General features: G+C 45.8%; 1 protein-coding gene across 11 annotated transcripts in view; it reads right to left on the bottom strand.

Annotated features, from left to right (window-relative positions):
- The window catches only part of LOC131669576 (octopamine receptor beta-2R-like), a 60,664-nt gene that overhangs the window by 28,215 nt on the left and 15,143 nt on the right, over positions 1–17,306 (bottom strand). For 10 of the 11 annotated variants that reach the window (XR_009302381.1, XR_009302382.1, XR_009302384.1 and 7 more), the window contains exon 2: positions 10,447–10,491. The gene's annotated coding sequence lies outside the window, so the exon portion shown is untranslated. Of the gene's footprint in view, positions 1–10,446; positions 10,492–16,029; positions 16,049–17,306 lie in introns of those variants that run through there. The other variant, XM_058944545.1, reaches the window with a different exon arrangement.

Here is a 17,306-nt window from a genome sequence, read left to right as displayed (position 1 = left end):
TCGCCGGGTCAGCGAACTCGCGCGGCTGCGACGCCTCTCCCGCGAGCGAGCGAGCGATCTTAATTAATCGAAGCGCATTACAATTTCACGCTCGGTGAGACAACGGCGACGAGCGAGAGATGCAGCGCACGCGAACACACGTGCGCCTTGCCTTGAGTTTTCGGGCTTTATTTTTAGTCGGTTACGAGCGTAAGTATACTCTTACGTAACTGGCGCGTGTGTATATATATATATATATATATATATATATATATATATACACACACACGCTGTACATGCGCGTGCGAGCTCGTCACCGTATAATGCGATTTGGAAAAGTCCATTTGAATAATGTCGAGCGCGGGCATTAATAACCTTATGTAAAGCAACGGTACTCTTTTCTTTTCTCCTTTTCGTAGCTGCACTGCCAAGGCCGGGCTTCGGGAGCAGCCAGTGCGAATGCCGATTCTCTTTACAAACGATGATGTTTACCTGCAAGTGTGACAAAAAAAGGTTACGGCGGCTGAATCGCGTTTTGTGGCTGTCTTCTCGCTCTAAACGGCAGCTACGCTCCCTCGAGGAAACTGCGGAAGCCCGAGGAGAATCGTAAAATTGATTCCGACGAGATTTTTGCATTCGGGAAGTGTGTCCCCGCTCCTCGGCGAGTCGCAATAAAACTTCGCGATACGGAGGTGTTTTTAATAAACTCGAGTGTACCGGATGAGTTATCGCCGCGCATAACTTTCGCATAATTTCGCTGCACGCGCGCGTGCGGCGCGCGCGAAAAAAGAGGAAACCTTGATTTATCGTCGCAGTAGATTTGATAGTTCCGACTCGGTTCGTCGCTCAGCCGCGAGGAATCGCCGATGAGCTTGGTTCGCCGCTCACCTGCGTCGGAGCAGCGGAATCCGAGATTAGGCGCGATCGCAAAAGCAACGCGGCGATTTATGAATCGCGCGCGGTCGCAGGCGAGGCTCGCAAATAAAAAGAGACAGGCCTGGAGAGCAAACAGCCGTCGCGCCAAGTCTATTATCTCTAATGAGAGTGATTTTGGCAGCCGCGCGGGCGCGCCTTTCCAATTGATGGCGAGCACGCCGCGGCGCTTACGCGCGAAATGCCTGCGTCGCGCGTAACGGGGCCACGGATATACGGGTGGTGGTGGGCCGTTCGCGTCGAATCGAGAGCACTTCATTCCGTTCGATCGCCGTGGAAATGTGAACTCTCGCCGCAGCGATGATTTAGGGGGCGCGCGCGCCTCGTTAATTTGGCGACTGCCTTGTCCCCGAGCTTTTTACCAGCAGGGCGTGCGTCTCGCCAGCGATATCGCGCTCCGGACAAATTGCACGCCTCCAAATCTGATTTTCTTACGCGCGGCGGCTTCGTGATTTGTTGCCGCGCCGTGCGGGAATCGTTGTACGCTCGTAACGCTCGGCTGTTTGTTTTGGACAGGAGCGCTCGCGGTGTTTGCCTTTTGCGCGGATTCAACGTAAGCCAAAGTGCAATTAGCAAATGCATTCTGCAGAGCGATTGCGGTCCAATTGTAGACGCGCGCAACGGAACAATCCGACTCGTTAATTAGTTCGACTGAGCGATCACGGGAGAGAGCGTATGATTTGTCAAAAGCGCACTGGACTTTGCAGCGCTTCTTGGAAAAGTTGAAAAGTGGCAATTTCAACAATGACCAGTCGAAGGACGCAAAGGCGATCCCAGCGCAATTATCAGTAATGACGTTGACGCAACTACTGTAATTAGCCAATCGGCTTTCATTGTTGCCGATTGAAAGTTATATTCGAGAGCAGCAACACCGCAAGTACGTAAGATGCTTATGAGATTAAATTTTCTAACAATAGCTGCGCCGACACGGACGGAGCCGCTGCTCAAAGTGTTGGCATTGTTGTGTCCGACAACACAGCATCCTGCTCGAGGGAAAACGTCAAGCAGCGAGAACGGAGCTAGCAAAAAAAAAAAAAAAAATAATCAATAGAGCCGCGGATATATAGCGAGAAGAGAGCGCGCGACTCGACTCGAGGCGAACCTTGGGATATGCGTAATTGAATAATGCGCTATTCTTGCGCAACCGCGTGCTACTGCCGACGCGACGTGTAGGCGCACTCTCGCGCGGACACGCGTGTAAACATGCCGGATAGGCGCGACCTACCGGTGAGCTTTCAGTTGGACGGCCGTTCCCTTTCGCTCTCCCCGCGGCCAAGTGGCACCGAGTCGAGACTTTGGCGAACTCGCCGCGCTGCGTCCACGGGAAGCGGCGCCAAACGTTGGGCGCGTTAAATTTAACACCGCAAGCCGCAGACTCTCGTTTGCCGCGCGACTTATCGAACCGACAGTCGGCTACAGTTGCCCATTGTCAACTACAAATGGCTGGGATTATGGTTGAGAGCGCAACCCACTTGTCGGACGAACAAAAGAAGATTTATCAAAACCGTGCCGGCCGCCTTCGCGACAATATTTACGGCATTCGATAAATTTACTTTCTCCCTTGGCCGAAAAATATGCACATGCGAAGCCGCGTAAAATTAACAATACACCGAACTACGCGGCGCCGGCGAAACGAGCGGAATGATTTACGAGAGAAAGAGCGAGAGAGAGAGAGAGAATAATGCGTAGGTGTACGCGCGCGGGCACGAATGTGTGCGTGCGTGTGCACGAGCGAGCGTTGGAAGTCTGTGAGGTAATAACGCGTTCAACTTGTTGCACTCGTATCTCACGCGGGAGTCTTGCGGGATATCGTATTAGTTCCGAGGTCCGTTTACAGTTTCGTGAATTTTTCACGCGCGCGTCCGCGTTACTCCGGTCTCGGCAAAACTAATTGCGGGATCGGCACCCTCGCACCTATGTCACTCGATCGCCGAATCGGGCACGGTTAGCACTCTGCGAGTCGCCTTTCCGCTTGCAATCCATACACGACTGCCGCGTCGCCCGATAAAAATCTGTCTTACCTTGGTGCCTATAATTATGTTCCGGGAAGAGGCAGGAATTTCGTATTTCCTGCAATTACGAGTGCAACGATCTTCTCGTCTTCTTATGCTTTTCGTATTTTCGGACGACAGAGTCGCTGCTTCGACGAGTGAGAGAAAGAGAGAAAAAAGCGCGCTTTTTTGTCGTCACGCGAATCAAAAATAATTGAACGCGCGTCGTTGCGCGGCGCGTTCAGATAAAAATATTGTCGTAAGTCTTGTTTTTCTTTCATTATACGGCCGCGCTGCGTGAGCTGGATTGTATGAGGTCATTACGAGTAGCCAGCTAATTTTTTTTTCATCCTCTTTTTGTTAGAAATATTTTTAGACGAGATATTACTGGATTTCTTCTTTTTTTTTCTGTGAACTGGAATTCCATGCAAATCGAAGATAAATGAAAAATTCTTCTGATTTGATAAAAAATTCCGTACTTGATTTAATAATTTTTGCGATGACTGATCGTGAAAATCCGAAGAATAATGACGGGAATCGAGATTTCGCGACTATGTCAACCAACAGAAGAAATGGAACAAGAACGCTCTCGTACTTGTTCGCACCAAACTGAAGAAATCGCGGCCGCGGCATAGCGTGCACTCGAGAAGAAGGAAGGCAGTTGTCGTCGGTACTGGCAGGCGTGATTCGGCGATCACGTAATGATGTACTTTCTCTCTTTCTCTCGAGATGTGAGCTCGCGTGCTGCCTTGGCCTTGCGGGAGCCGAGGAAAACAAATGTCAATCGACGAGAGGAATCTCTCTCTCACACACACACATACATACATACGCGTACAATCGGAAGTTACCAAGGCTGCTGTAACGTGCATACGCTTATCGAGGATTGATCGACGTTTTTTTCACACACATAAGAGTAGCATTAAATGCTTTTTCAGGGTTGGCGTCTGAAAAAGACTTGGCGGGCGTTGCTTCTCTCTCTCTCTCTCTCTCTTTCACTTTCTCAACGGTGGCAATATTTGCGCGATTCTTCGGGAAAAATGTAGCGAGGAGAAAGATATCGGAGATTTTCTAATAAATTAAAAAATATATAGCGTCGAACCGTTCAATACGGATTTAGCTAACTAGAAAATTGCACATGACTCATGCACGTAGAGAGAGAACGAGATGATTAAGATCGTGATGTGCACGAAAGATCTTTGCTCGTGCGCACGTGTGCGCAACGCTCATACGCACGGGAAACTCATTTCTTTTGTCGCTGTCAGGGCAAAGAAAGAGCGGAGAAAAAGGAACGGTAATGATAGCTGACAGGCGATCAATTTCGCGAAATCACGTGGCCGCAATAGTGGCGACAAGTATTAATAATTACGAAGGATAAGAAAAGTAACGGGAGCGGCGGGCAAGCGAGCGAGGTGACGATGAGAAATGAGAAAATAATCGACAGCGTCGCGGCGCAATTCGTCATCGTCGCTACGTCAGAAGACGAGCCCTCCAAACTTACTTCGCATGCGAGATTCTTACTTCTCACTTTTGACGGCGAGCTTTTTCGGCCAATTCCGCGCGACTCGATCAGCCGTTGGTCTGGTTCGCGCGAGCAAACAAGAAAATTACGCACGCATTGTAACGCGACTGGACTCGCCATTGCGCGTCGGCGGTTTCCGCGAGCTGTCGAAACCAGCGTGACAGCTCTTTTTTCCCATTTTACGAGGCAGATAAAATTTTGCGTACGATGTCAAAGCTCTTTCCGATAAGAGCGTTCGCTCCCCCATTGTTTAACCACTGACTCATATTCAATGGTTGTTTTCCTTTTCTGCTTCTATGAATCATTGACATGGATGTCCGTGAATTTTTATGTAGTCTTTCGACTGGTTGTGTAACGCTAGCGAAGCGCTCTTTGTAAAGTTGCTTTTTATTGCAGGATGCGCTCAATCGTCACAGTGCGAGCAGCGGTCGCGTTAAAAAGTAAAAATTTCATTCCTGTAATTTGGCGCCGAGCTCGAATTCTCGTCTGGCGGGACGATTCATTACGTATGCTAAATAAGCGTCAATAGTAAAGTGCGACTCGGAGGAAATTGATGTCGTTGAGGTCTGATGGGCATTACTGTCACCTTTCGATTTTCTCGGTCGACGATTATTACTTCCATTGAAATCACTATTGTACAAGCAATCAGTTTCTTCTATTAATTTTATATTGTACCAAGAGGTTTTGTCACTTTCACCGTAAATCAAAGTAAGTAGGTCGATGCTCTCGTTTATAATGAAATAAAATCGATGCAACAACGCATCGGTGCAACATCCACGAATTCTATTTATCCCCATCAAACCAATCCGAGAAGCAATGAAAGAAAGCCGCCCGCATCCGCGGCAGCCACATAGAGAATCAAGCCGCACGCGCTCGCTTACGCAACATCGGAACGCGGAACGTTGAAACCAGAGACGCGAATAAAGGAGAACGGCGGCTGCAAGTGCAAGGCCGTTGCGCAACGTTTAAATGGTCGATTAGCCGCACAACTCTCGACCTTCGCTCTCACTTCGCCACTTCGCGCCTACGTAGCTGATGATCAATTGCAGCCGCGCACATTGTCGTCGTCACGGGATTCTTCTTCTTTCTACAGCCAGGCCAAATAGACCTCGATTGATTCGAGTTTCATATGACGACCGCTACATACCTCTCGACCGTGCGAGCCAGCTGCGCTCCTGCTTTATTGCGCTCGTCTTCATTTTACAAGAATGCTCGCGCCACGATGGAATTACACGCCGGAGTGCCTTCGTAGAGACGCCGCCGGAAAGTTTGCGGAGGGATACCCCCGACAACGCTCGCTTGACCTTTTTCCCAAGGATCGCTTGAGTCAAACGCGCGATCATCCCACTCGCGGTCGCGGCAAAACCAAAAGAAGGGAAAAAAAGCCACTCGCCCGGCAAACGAAACGACAACGGATCGATATACCATCCGGGCTCAGCAGTAGCATTAGGTACGCAAAGGCGAGAAAGCTGCCCGACCGTACCAGAATTTCACGTTTACGCGGGTAAATAGCCGCTGCCGCGCAGTCGGCGAATCGAACCAAACAGAGCGTCCGATTGATCGCGGCCCTCAAGTGGACGTGTAATCGAGCTCTCGCCTCTATCTCTCTCGCCTATGGGCGGCAGCATTAGATTCGTTGCTCGTCCGTCGTCGGCACAAGGCAAACGCCCGTCGAGAAAACTCATATTAAGGCCGCTCCGGGATTCCTAAGCCAATCGACTGTCCTTTTCAATTAGCCTATTGTGTGTTCGGAACAATGTTTCGCCAGAGGACGATCGTTGACGTACGTTTTGTTATTGCGCGCGATTTCAACGACCGCCGACGATAAATCTATCATTGATACGCATACGCCATAGCCGCATGATCGCCGATTAATTGAACCACTCGCGATCGATTCGTTCTTGTATTACGGAATGCTTTTTGCGAGTCATATGACGATCAAATCGAGTCCGTAATTGTTCATGATCCACTGGTAACGGACACTCGGCGTATGTTTTCCTCTCACGCTGTCAAAAAAAAATAATAATAATGTCTTTCTATATATGTATATAAGTATATCAATAAACCGTAAAAAAATATTATTCCAGACATTAATGCAAAGTCAATTCCGTCAGCCGATCGACTTAACAACGAACAATTTGTCCTCCACGTCGATAGATCTCCCGTTTTTGGCGTAAAACGACTTTTTTTTTCAATCATCACATAAAATCTCTGCCGGCCGCATCGATCAAATAAAGCGGCAATAAAACGTTAGTGAGTTTGATCCTCGCGCCCGCTTAAATAAACAAGGGATTCCGAACGTCGAGTGCCCGGGCGGACATTACATCAAAGCGACCGTGATTATTACTGGCTATCGATTGACAGTTTAAACCTTTTCTGCTTTCCATAAACAGCGCGAAGACCGACCAAACACGTCTTTTTCTACTTGAGCAAGGACACTGGACTAAGTTGCATTTGGTTCGAATGTCGTCGTGTCACCGCTGTGTGCGTTTGATCCCCTTATCTTTCGTCGGCGACTGCAACTGCTTATTGTCTCTGCCGAGCTGTATTCGGAGCAGTGGCTTATCTGCTTATTTATCACTTTCAAAAATATAATCCTACCAAATCAGCGCGCACACACCAGCGGAATCCGATATACGTATATGTGGAAGTAAGTTTTCCATTCGACGTTCGCGTCTAAAAATAGCAAAAGCTAAAAAAACAAGAGAAAGAGCGAGGAGAGTTTCCACTCTGCGAGAAAAAGGGAGAAAAAAGAACTCCATTTCGAGCATCATCGGTAATTTATCTGAATTGAAAGGTTCCATTTCCTTTCCCTGTCTTTGCCTTGGGACCCCGAAAATTAACGCATCCGATAAGAGGCAAGCGCGCATGCGTGCGCATAGCCTCGTAAATCCGCATTAGCCCGTGATTTTAGCGTATATAGGCGCGGACCTCGTTTCGCTAAGACTATCTGTCAATGTCCTCGCGTGCCGGCCTTTGCGCGCCACGTGTCTTTCGTCTCTCGGCCCGTATGCCGAGCTGATTTTCGGCGCGACTTTTTCCTCTCTCGCCGCCTACGCTCCGTATCGAGTTCAATCTAGATTGATGCCCCGTCGTCCGCGCCGCTTCCCATTTGATTACGCGCGAAACGCAAACGATGCGCCAATTCGATAGTGCGAGTATGGTCAAGTCTGCGTCCGGCGGTGCGCGGATAAGAAGCGAAATTCGAGCGCGTGGATTTGAGACGATACGCCAGGACGACGTTGCACGCCTCCCAACATCCGCGTCGCGTCGACGACGGAGCTCCGGGTTGTCCGTTTCCGGGCAAATCTACAAGATCCGCTTGACCGCTCCCAGCTGCTCGCTCTGCCTCGTTAATAATGATAACGATAATGGGCGCTGTACGTACGTGGCGCGCGGTACGCGATTCCGTTTGATGCGCCCGGGAAGAAACGCTGAATAGACCGCACCGCGCTATCGATATCAAGTCTGATTAAATAGTACTCCGCAGACCGAAGTGTAGTGCTTTTGATGCGAGATATTTGCTTTGAAAGGGGTTTCCCTCTTCCTCTTATCTTGCAGTTGCTTCCGGGATCCTGATAAAACGTCGATTACGCACCGAGTGGATTTTTTTTGCGCGCGCGGTAACGGCAGAAGAACACGCTGCTCGAAAATTCACGGACGGGTGCGCCTTCGAGGGAGCTTTCGTAATGGGGAAACTTTTAGCTCGCGGGAAATTCTCATGCTCTTTCAACGATCATTCAATTTTGCTTTTCAATACACGGCGGCCGATAGAAAAGAAAATGAAGCCAATGCTCGCATAGGTTCTATCTGCATGGGGCACACAAATCGTACGAGAGGCATATGTGCAGCTAATACCTGCGTCGATCGATGTTCTTGGTGGGGTGGTTATACGTCGCTTTAAGCTGTCGATCTTAATATTTGAGAGGAGTAGCAGCTGCTCCGACGGCGACGATGAAAATGAAGTTTGCTGCTCGGCTGATCCTCGGCAGCACATGTTTTATGCATCCACGAGGCAGAGAAATAGAGTGTAAAAGTTGAAATTCATCGACGCTTTCCACGGATGTTTTGTTTCGTTCGCAAAGGAGCTCCGATGATGACGATAAGACGCGATAGAGAGTTCGATTGTTCGACTTGGGTCGATTGTTTTCGCGCTGCTCACTCGCGAAGTCAATCGGCAAAGTTGTCGAGGGTGAAGTTCGAGTTGACGTCTTGTGCACGATTGCTCCGAATCAATTCGCCGAGAGGGGGAGGGGGGAGAAGATGCGAAAATCGATGTAACAGCAAGTCGATCTAATTTGAATCTCTCACGAGGGCCAAGTTGTTACGCCGGTTAAGTATCAAAGTCAACCGCGCCGATTAATTCGATTTTGATTACCCCATACCCCAGACAATGCCTTCACTTCTACATATACCATCGTAACTTCTTGTCTCGCGCCAGCACAGGGCACGAGACCAATTATCCTTTACCGAAGTTTGGCGCTCGATCGAGCGCTTATATGCCAATCACGTTGCATGTATATTGACGGATGGTAAGGCATCCTGTTTTTGGAAAGTCGAGAAAAGCAACGAGCGGAATGTTCAAAGTTGCTTGGCGGTGAATTTTATACAAGCGGCGAAATAGCCGACCAACGTGCAAATTATAGAGAATTGTGGTGATAGCATATACTCGGTCGATCGCATATTGGAATTCCTCCTAGTTAAATTTTCATCAGAGCCGCGGCTATGTACATCGGCTTTATGAAATTTCGGATTTATGCGAATATTGTGGATAACCTAATTTTTTTTTCTTTTACGATGGAATATATTTTGATCGGATTTTAATCAGCTGGTAAAGCTCACAGAAATCAAGTTTACGGATGGCGACTTCCCCGCGTTGCTAAATGTGAAACGAGCAACTAATGCGTTTCTACGTGGGCAGCGTGAGCTTGACGTCGAAGAAAAAGATTGTGATTCACATCGGTGAAAAATGAAGCGACCCATCTGAAATTCCCACCGACATACGAGCACATATGTTGCGGATAATCCGACTTCGACCTGTATGACCACTGGACATGAAATTCAGCATCGTAAACCGCCGAAAAGAAAATCGATTATCCGTGAAAATCCATGCTCACGCGCGGCTGTGTGGCTTCTTTTCGCGATGGCTAATCGTCTCTTTTATCGCGAATGATTAATGCAACTCTTCTTCGCGAGAGATGCAAGTGTGAACGCCTTGACCTTGCGATTTCTCTAGCACTTTTCGCTTTCTCGCTCTCGGGTAATTAGCGATATCTAGCGCCGAGGCAACCATCGATTTTCTTGAGCTTCATAAATTTTCCGGCGCTTTATCCGCTTCTTAGATTCTTCAGCGGCTCTGTTACGGCTTGACTTTCTATTCTTCTGGTTGCGGGCTTGGGAGCTGGCTTTTTTGAAGAAAGGGTGGACGAATGGTTTCGCGCGGTATTGAGAGGAAAAAAGGCCAGGCAGGGTTTTTCACTTTGAATTGTTGTCGCATACCTTTTCTTTCTTTTTGTTTTGTTTTTCGAGTCGGTGTTGGTATTTACAGCGTCGTACTTCTATGCGGTGTGAAAGCTCCGACATATTCCGTTATTAAGTCTCAATTAATTGCTCTTTATTTACAAAGTAGGTCATAATGAAGAACACCGCGCACGAGCCAGCGGGCGTTATTTACACTTGGCAAAAGCCTCCAAAATTAAATACACGTCAATATATCACTCATGCCTATTACTCGGTCTCGGTGGTAAAGGTATTTCCATTCGGCTCATCGTTTTTCTTTAGCAGCGAGAAAACTGGGCCACTCAAATAGAAAAAAGAAAAACACTCTCATACATTTACCTTTCGCTATTTTTCTCTATTTTCGCTATTCCTCTCAGCGCCGCATTATACTTTTCGCATACGTCTCGCGCATAGATAAAATTAATTTCCCCCCAGTCCTTGCTTGGGCTTTTTCGCCCGCGCGATCACAAATCGTGCAGGTACACCTGGGACATTCGAACCCAACAGTTTATAAGCTAACTTTACCTTTTAGAATCGTGATGATAACGATGATGCCTTCGGTTGCGAGACCTAAAACAGAAACGGTGAAGTTTGGTCAAAAGTCATTCGATATCACGATGATGGATATTTTAACGGGGAAAGTTGTGTAATATTTCATTTATATCCAGTAAAATGACGATATTTTTCGATTATCGTCAACTGTAGGGACTGTTATTAAATATTAATAAGTAATAACGAAACGACCAGAGAGGTAAATAAAATTTGTCCCCAGCTGCTCGCTTCTGACGTGATGCTGCTACTGTTCCGACGGTACACGACTTCATGTTTTACAAGTTCAACCTTCATCAAATATTACGAACGAGTTACATCATGAAAAACAATGATTTGCAACAAAGCCAAAGTCCCGGAAGTATAATCCGGTGAACTTTGGCCAGTAGAAAGATAAAATAAAGAAATAGGAGCTCACGTTCGCCTTCGTTGAGTTCGTGAAATGTGTAGCAAACCGTCTCTAGGATCTTTCAAGCGCATCAGTTTTTCAAAGAAGCGTCCATTAACGCGGCGACATTTCTTAGAGAAAATCGAGGCGACGTGTGCGCGCGCGTTTCTGTACTAACACGATCTTCCCTCTGGGTTTTTCTTGTTTTTCAAGGCACGAGCATTCGATTGAACGAGCTATAACTTAGTGGCCTCTGGCGCATCTTATTGATTTTCACGTATCGAAGAAAAAACTGTCACGAATTTTAGAGTATTTTTCATTTGTCAATGAACTCCAGATCGAATTTTCTCGTGCGAGGCGTATTTTTCATCGTAGACACCTGCTATGAAAAATGAAATACTCTCGCGCTATCGAGTGCGTACTACGCGTGCAATGAATGAAAGCCGGTAATCTGTATCCTTTCGAAGGATACGTAACAAAAGAAACCTTTGCGTTTTTTTCCCCTTTTAACTAATGGTCCGCGAGAGAGAGGATTTTTCGGTGTGAAATGTGTCTCTTCGATCGAGTGAGTTTGCAAGAAATGTTTTTTTTCTTTCGGAGCTTGATTTATAGTCTTTTTTGCCAGTCATTGCCCTTTATCAGTCACTATTCACCAGAATTTTTCTCTGCGAGAGGACTTGACTTGTTTGTCCGGCGAAATTCATTATTACTGAGTTCATCGCGTAACAACTGCGCAGCATTTATTTCGAGAAATCTTTCTTTTCACGTAGTACTTTTCGAAAGGAAAAGAAAAAATCGTTGGCGTATCGCGTGGCAGACAGTCGTTTACAGTGAGAATCTCTCAGCAGTTCAGACAAAATCCATAAGCGCGTGAAATTCCACATAAATAATGATCAAAAATATACCATTGGTCAAATTGATCGATTATATAGAGTGGGTTACCGAGTTACACTAAGGTCTACGTATTACATTTTCATTATCATTCGACTTCAATCTCTTTTTCACTGTGCGCGTATGTGTGTACGTGTGTGTGTGTGTGTGGATCGAATGCTCGTGATAAGATGCTCGGCTTGACGAATGAGTAAGGGCGAAATACACCAATTCGAAATGCTCGGTGTAATGTAACACAAAAAATTAGGTTTATCCTTGGACGCTCACTCGTGTACGAGCGAGAGAGTTTAATATCCGAAGTTTCGTTCTTTGGCCTTGGCGAGCTATTTTTTCCACCCCCGGCGGGGGGGAATTTTTTCAACTTTCAACGCACTTCTTTTTCTTCTTTTTTCGTCGCAAGATCGCGAGTTACGAATCTTTTTTCGATTTGAATTGCATACTTTATTTTTTTGAACTGAAGCTGACGGATGAACGGAGCTGCGATCAGTGACACGCAAAGTAAGTCCGTGGAGCGAAAGTTTGAGCTCCAAATATTAAAGATGATTCGTGATTTGATTCCTTTGATATCTTAATAAACTTTGCAACGGTGCAACGCGATTATAAATTAAATTGTAAGTTTCTTCTTCAGAAATAAAAAGAATATTTTTTCCCCCCCGGGAAAGTAGAAAATAAAGTTTTGCACAGTAGCAGCTTCCTTTTTCTCTTCCCCAAGAAACATTTCGCAGTTATAAACGAAGACGGCTAAATTTTTTTTAATTAAAAGTTCCATCTTTCATTAGCATAAATTCGCATGCATCCGAGCGCAGGTAAAAAAAGGGGGCAAAACTAAAAGTTCTGCAGTGGAAGACCGTAAAGCCAGTGAGAGACGCAAGTGGTCTTTATGATGGTTTTTAGGGTCTGCTTGGCGCGTGAGTTTACAACCGGCTTGATAAATTCTAACTGTAATTACTCGTCGAGCTCTCAAGCTGTTCAACTCGACTTTATGGCACTGAAATTGTCGTCGTGTTTGGTAAAAAACGAAAAAGGGAAATTTACGATTCAATGACATGTTTTACGACACTGCTAACAATATCGAATACGATTACTCGTCTTCTTTTTTTTTCGTCCTCAGATGGAATGACACTTTTTTAGGGCTGATTTAGATACATCGATAAATTGATTTACGGCACTCGATCAATAATTCATGCGGATGGAAAAGGTAGCAGGCTAATTTCAGTCGCTTGACAAGTATATACACTTTCGCTCGCCTATAAAGTATTCAATGGAATTGAAATGGATTACTCGCAATTTCTCGTATACGTTGCGTTCTTTTCTTCTCGCGATCCTTGTCTAAATGTATTTTTGATGAGCGAGTGACTTTGATAGACGTATTATGATAGCGCTACGTGTATATCGATTAATAATTATTTTCGACATTAATGAGCGCACGCTTATTTTTGCGCGAACACCGAGCCTCTTTATTGCGACTTATGGCAATTGTTTGCTTTTATCCCGACGCCGGCCTACAATTAAAAATTATCAAACGCCAGGAAGGGATAAAAACGTAGATATATCTTCGTATCTGATATACCTTGGGTTCATAAACGGGAAAGACAAAAAAAAAAAGAAAAAAAGATTCGAGAAGGTAGAGCAAGTTCACGGGTCAGGGCTAGCCGAGTTAGCAAAGAGACATAGAGCGCTTTCGATTTTTTGCTCTTCTCACGTTCGCCACGCGCAACACAGACCCAAAGACAAGCGGCAATACAATCGATCAACCGTAATATTTATCAAGGCTAATTGCTCGACTGGCTTGCGTTCAATTTCGCCCACTGCATTTTAATGACTGTAAATAAATCCGACGCGTTGCGAGGAGCGAGAAAACCCGAAATAACTCCTGTTTAAGCGATTAAAGCGCTAATTAAATATTCTTAAACCTGGCCGAACGTCTTGATTCCTCTTTTATGAATAATTCACGCTCAATTACTCAATTAATCGTCCTCGTCGATCTTTACATTTCCTCTTCCCCACTCCTTGCGTCTGTTTGCAGTCGCGCTCTTTTCATCGCGAAGACGGCTCTGCTCTTTATTCCCCTCCTGCAATTACATTTCTTTCTCGACGCCCCGAGCGAGTTGTCTTCGTTATTTAGAAAAAAGGAGGCGCCAACTTCTCGCGAGTTTCGCTTCTCTCGCCAACGGAAAAATTTTTACGTAAGACGTAACTGTTGCAAGACGGATAATGGATCGCGGAGAAAGTCGGCAAGAGCCAGTTTGACTATTATTTGATTAGTAGGTGTTTTTTCTTCGGGCCATCGATCATACACGCGCGCGCACAGTTCCAGCCTCACTCGGCCTTATAATACATCGATCGACAAAATCCAATTACAATTGTCGGAAGTGGGGGAGGAAAAAAAAAAGAACTTGGTCCCAAGGGAAAAGAAGAGAAAACAAAGACGAAAGGAAAATATAGTTGCCGCCCTTGTTGGAAATACACTTTTGCCAGCGCGAGAGTCGCCGACTAATCTCGTTTTCCTCTTTCTCATCTTCACGTCGCGTCTCGCCGCCGACCAAGTTTTATATGACTTCGGATGTAGCTGTCTCTTTCGCGTGCGCGTTCAGCCGATCGACTCTCTATCTCTTTCGTAATTTAATATCGCTTCATTTTTTCCTTACGACGACAACGGAACGATTTAATTCCCAGTGTACTTCGCTTTCACTGCTGGTTCTGTTAAATTCGTTTCGTCGTCACACTTTAATGGCTTCTTGTCTGTAATAAGGCTCTTTCTTTTTCCATTGCGATTGAGTTCTACATTTAATTACAGAGCTCTGTGCTTTTTTGTCCCCTGCAAGATGTCGCAGTTTTCACAGATTTCAGCAGCTGTTATTTCGAGCGATAAGGAGATTTTCGTCGTTTCGCCACAATTCCTATTAATCTATTCAACGCGAGGGACTTCCGTGCGATCGCTGTCATCGTACCTGCGTATAAAAAGTAACGTATGAATGGACTCTATTCCACGCTAGCTTTTCCATTTCTGAATAACTGAATATCTCTCGGGCTCCATTGAAACTTGAAATGAAAATTTCTTTTTACAGTCTCATAAAAAGCATTGAAAAAAAAGACATGTTGGTGATATGAATAAACTCTTTCACGGGTTCAATAAAAACGTTGGTTTTATTAAGATTGCTGGTGGCTAGAACTATCAAAAACCCTTGTATTGGGGAAATTCTCATTTCGAATCTCAACGACGAGAGTAACGGAAGAATATCGAGTAAAAAAATTGGCAAGTAAATGAAAATGCGTCCCTCTATTTTGACTCCTTTATTGCGTTGAGTGTTTGCCGAAAGCAATAAATCAAAGTACTCCCCCCCCCCCCTCCCTTACGAGTGTACGTTAGATGCAGAATTGTGGGCAAAACGCGCGTCGCCGGAAAATTAATTATACCGAGATGCACACAAAACAGTCGGTCGAATTTAATGCTCTCACGCTGCGATGACAAATTCGCCGCAGATGCGTGAATTTATAAATAATGCTCGCGTTCGTATTTTCGGGCAATCTGCCGGGAAAGGATATCGGGCGTTCGTACACGTCGTTCCTCGATCGGGATTGTAAATAATTGCCGTCGAGTTGCGCGTCTTATTTCGATTGGACTCCTTTGTCGCCGGCTGCCTCGTCGCAAATGATTTCGATCGGTGTGCGGCTGCCTTTACGAGCTAATTTCACAACGTTCGTATTATATTCATAGATGATGCGTTTCTTTGCTTTGCGCGCGATCGTTAAATTCCTACGGTTAATCGCCGTAAAAACAAACTGATAACAAGAGGCAGAAGCGCTAGAATAATGCTGAGCCATAGGAGAAGAGTTTGGCCGCCGGCCACGCATCATTTGGATGACAGCGAGCGAGGCTTTAATGCGATTTCGGCAAGTACCAGCAGCTGCCGTCGCCCCCACAGCTAGACGACCTTTTCCACGTACTCGGGCTTGACATTAGTCCGCGTGTTGGCTGCTGCGCACACGCGCGTGTGGGCATTATTAATGCCTTACTCGCCGGATTTACGCTTGAGTTCGAACGATGACGTTCGTTGGCCGTACTTCCGAGGACGAGATCCGACGAAGATGCCATTTTACGTAGAATGAAAGAAGCCGATAAACGATTTTTCCGAGTCACTCGTAAACTACCCAACCCAACCAGATTTTATTCTTGATAAAGAAGGAAGATGCGTCGGTCGTAAAGGAGAGCAGTATAGACGCGTAAATCTGGAATGTAGGCAGTGAAAAATTGCCAAGCTTTTTACTTTAATACGTACCTTGGGCTTTAATTTCAGCAAGTGATTTACGCTGATGCATTGGATTTTTTTTTTCGACTACCTGTTTCTCCGTTTCGTTCTGTTTTGACCGATGAAACAACGCGCGGGATGTACAATCTACTCCGCGCACGCGGCTTCCCTTCTATGTTTTTCAATTTTAGCTCTGACGATTGGTTTTTAGGATTAAGCGCCGTGACGAAACGACGTCGCGAATGGCTCTTTTTCGCAGTTTAATTTTCGAGACAACGTTGACGCTCGATTGAAAATCTTTTCAATTTGACGCGATCGATATATCTCTCAATTTAAGGGTTACCATTATTGCGATCGATTCCAGTTCGAAATAGCCATCCCGCCGTCGTAAAACTAGATAAACTCGTGGATAAAAAGAATATGGCGGGTTTCCATCAAAAGATTCCTTTTCCCAATAACGACTTAGCAAACTCTGTAATTACTAACAGAAAAGGATGTTAGATATCGCGAAGTTTGCAAGATTGCAAAATCGACGATCTTTTCGAGGGAAAAAAAATTTTAATTCGTCGGGAGAGGGTGCGGGCTCCGTCAAGTTTCATGCATAATGCGCTAGGCCGAATTAGCTTTTGGCGAGAGAGCGTCATATCGATTGGAGCAAGTTTTTGGCACGACGCCACGTAAAAAAGGAGCGTGTTTTAGGGCGAAATCGAGTTTGCATCAAGTATTGTTTTTGCGATAGGCTTGCGGGGTAGGAAAAGTTGTTTCTTTTCGGTATTCGTTCGCTATGTGACGTATGGTTGAGAGAGGTCGATTGATGTCGCGTGCCTCAGCCTTTGGTGCTCGATCGAGTGCGCGCTGCCAAAGAATTTCGCGTAAAATATCTCTCAGAGTCGTCTGGCGTCATTCATTCAAATTTGTAGAATATCGCAAATCCAGTTTTATCTAAGGAAGCGCGCGTAAAAAATTGTCGTCCGAAATAAGAGAAAAAGTTGAAAGAAGAAGCGAGTAGGAAAACGCTGATAAAAGGATAACTCTTTTTTTCCTTTAAGCGCACCGTCTCGAGAAACTCGCAAGTTTTACAGCTTTTGCATTCACGGTAACTAAAAAAAGGCCCGACTTTTATAGCCGTGCGCGCGCTCAGTCAGCTTTTGGAATAAAACATTTACGTCGTAACGTTAACGAAACTTCTCCCCGCGCCTTGATAATCAGCATTCCCCTCCTAGTTTTTTCTTACGTGTGACGTTGAATAATGCGACGCACGATGCATATTCAGTGATGTAAATTACAGAATCGAACGGAATCATCCA

The sequence above is a fragment of the Phymastichus coffea genome, unplaced genomic scaffold (assembly GCF_024137745.1).
Source record: "Phymastichus coffea isolate CEN01 unplaced genomic scaffold, Cenicafe_Pcof_1.1 PCOF00094, whole genome shotgun sequence".
Lineage (NCBI taxonomy): Eukaryota > Metazoa > Arthropoda > Insecta > Hymenoptera > Eulophidae > Phymastichus > Phymastichus coffea.
Note: the sequence above shows the minus strand (reverse complement) of the source record. Positions and strands in the feature narration are given on the sequence as shown.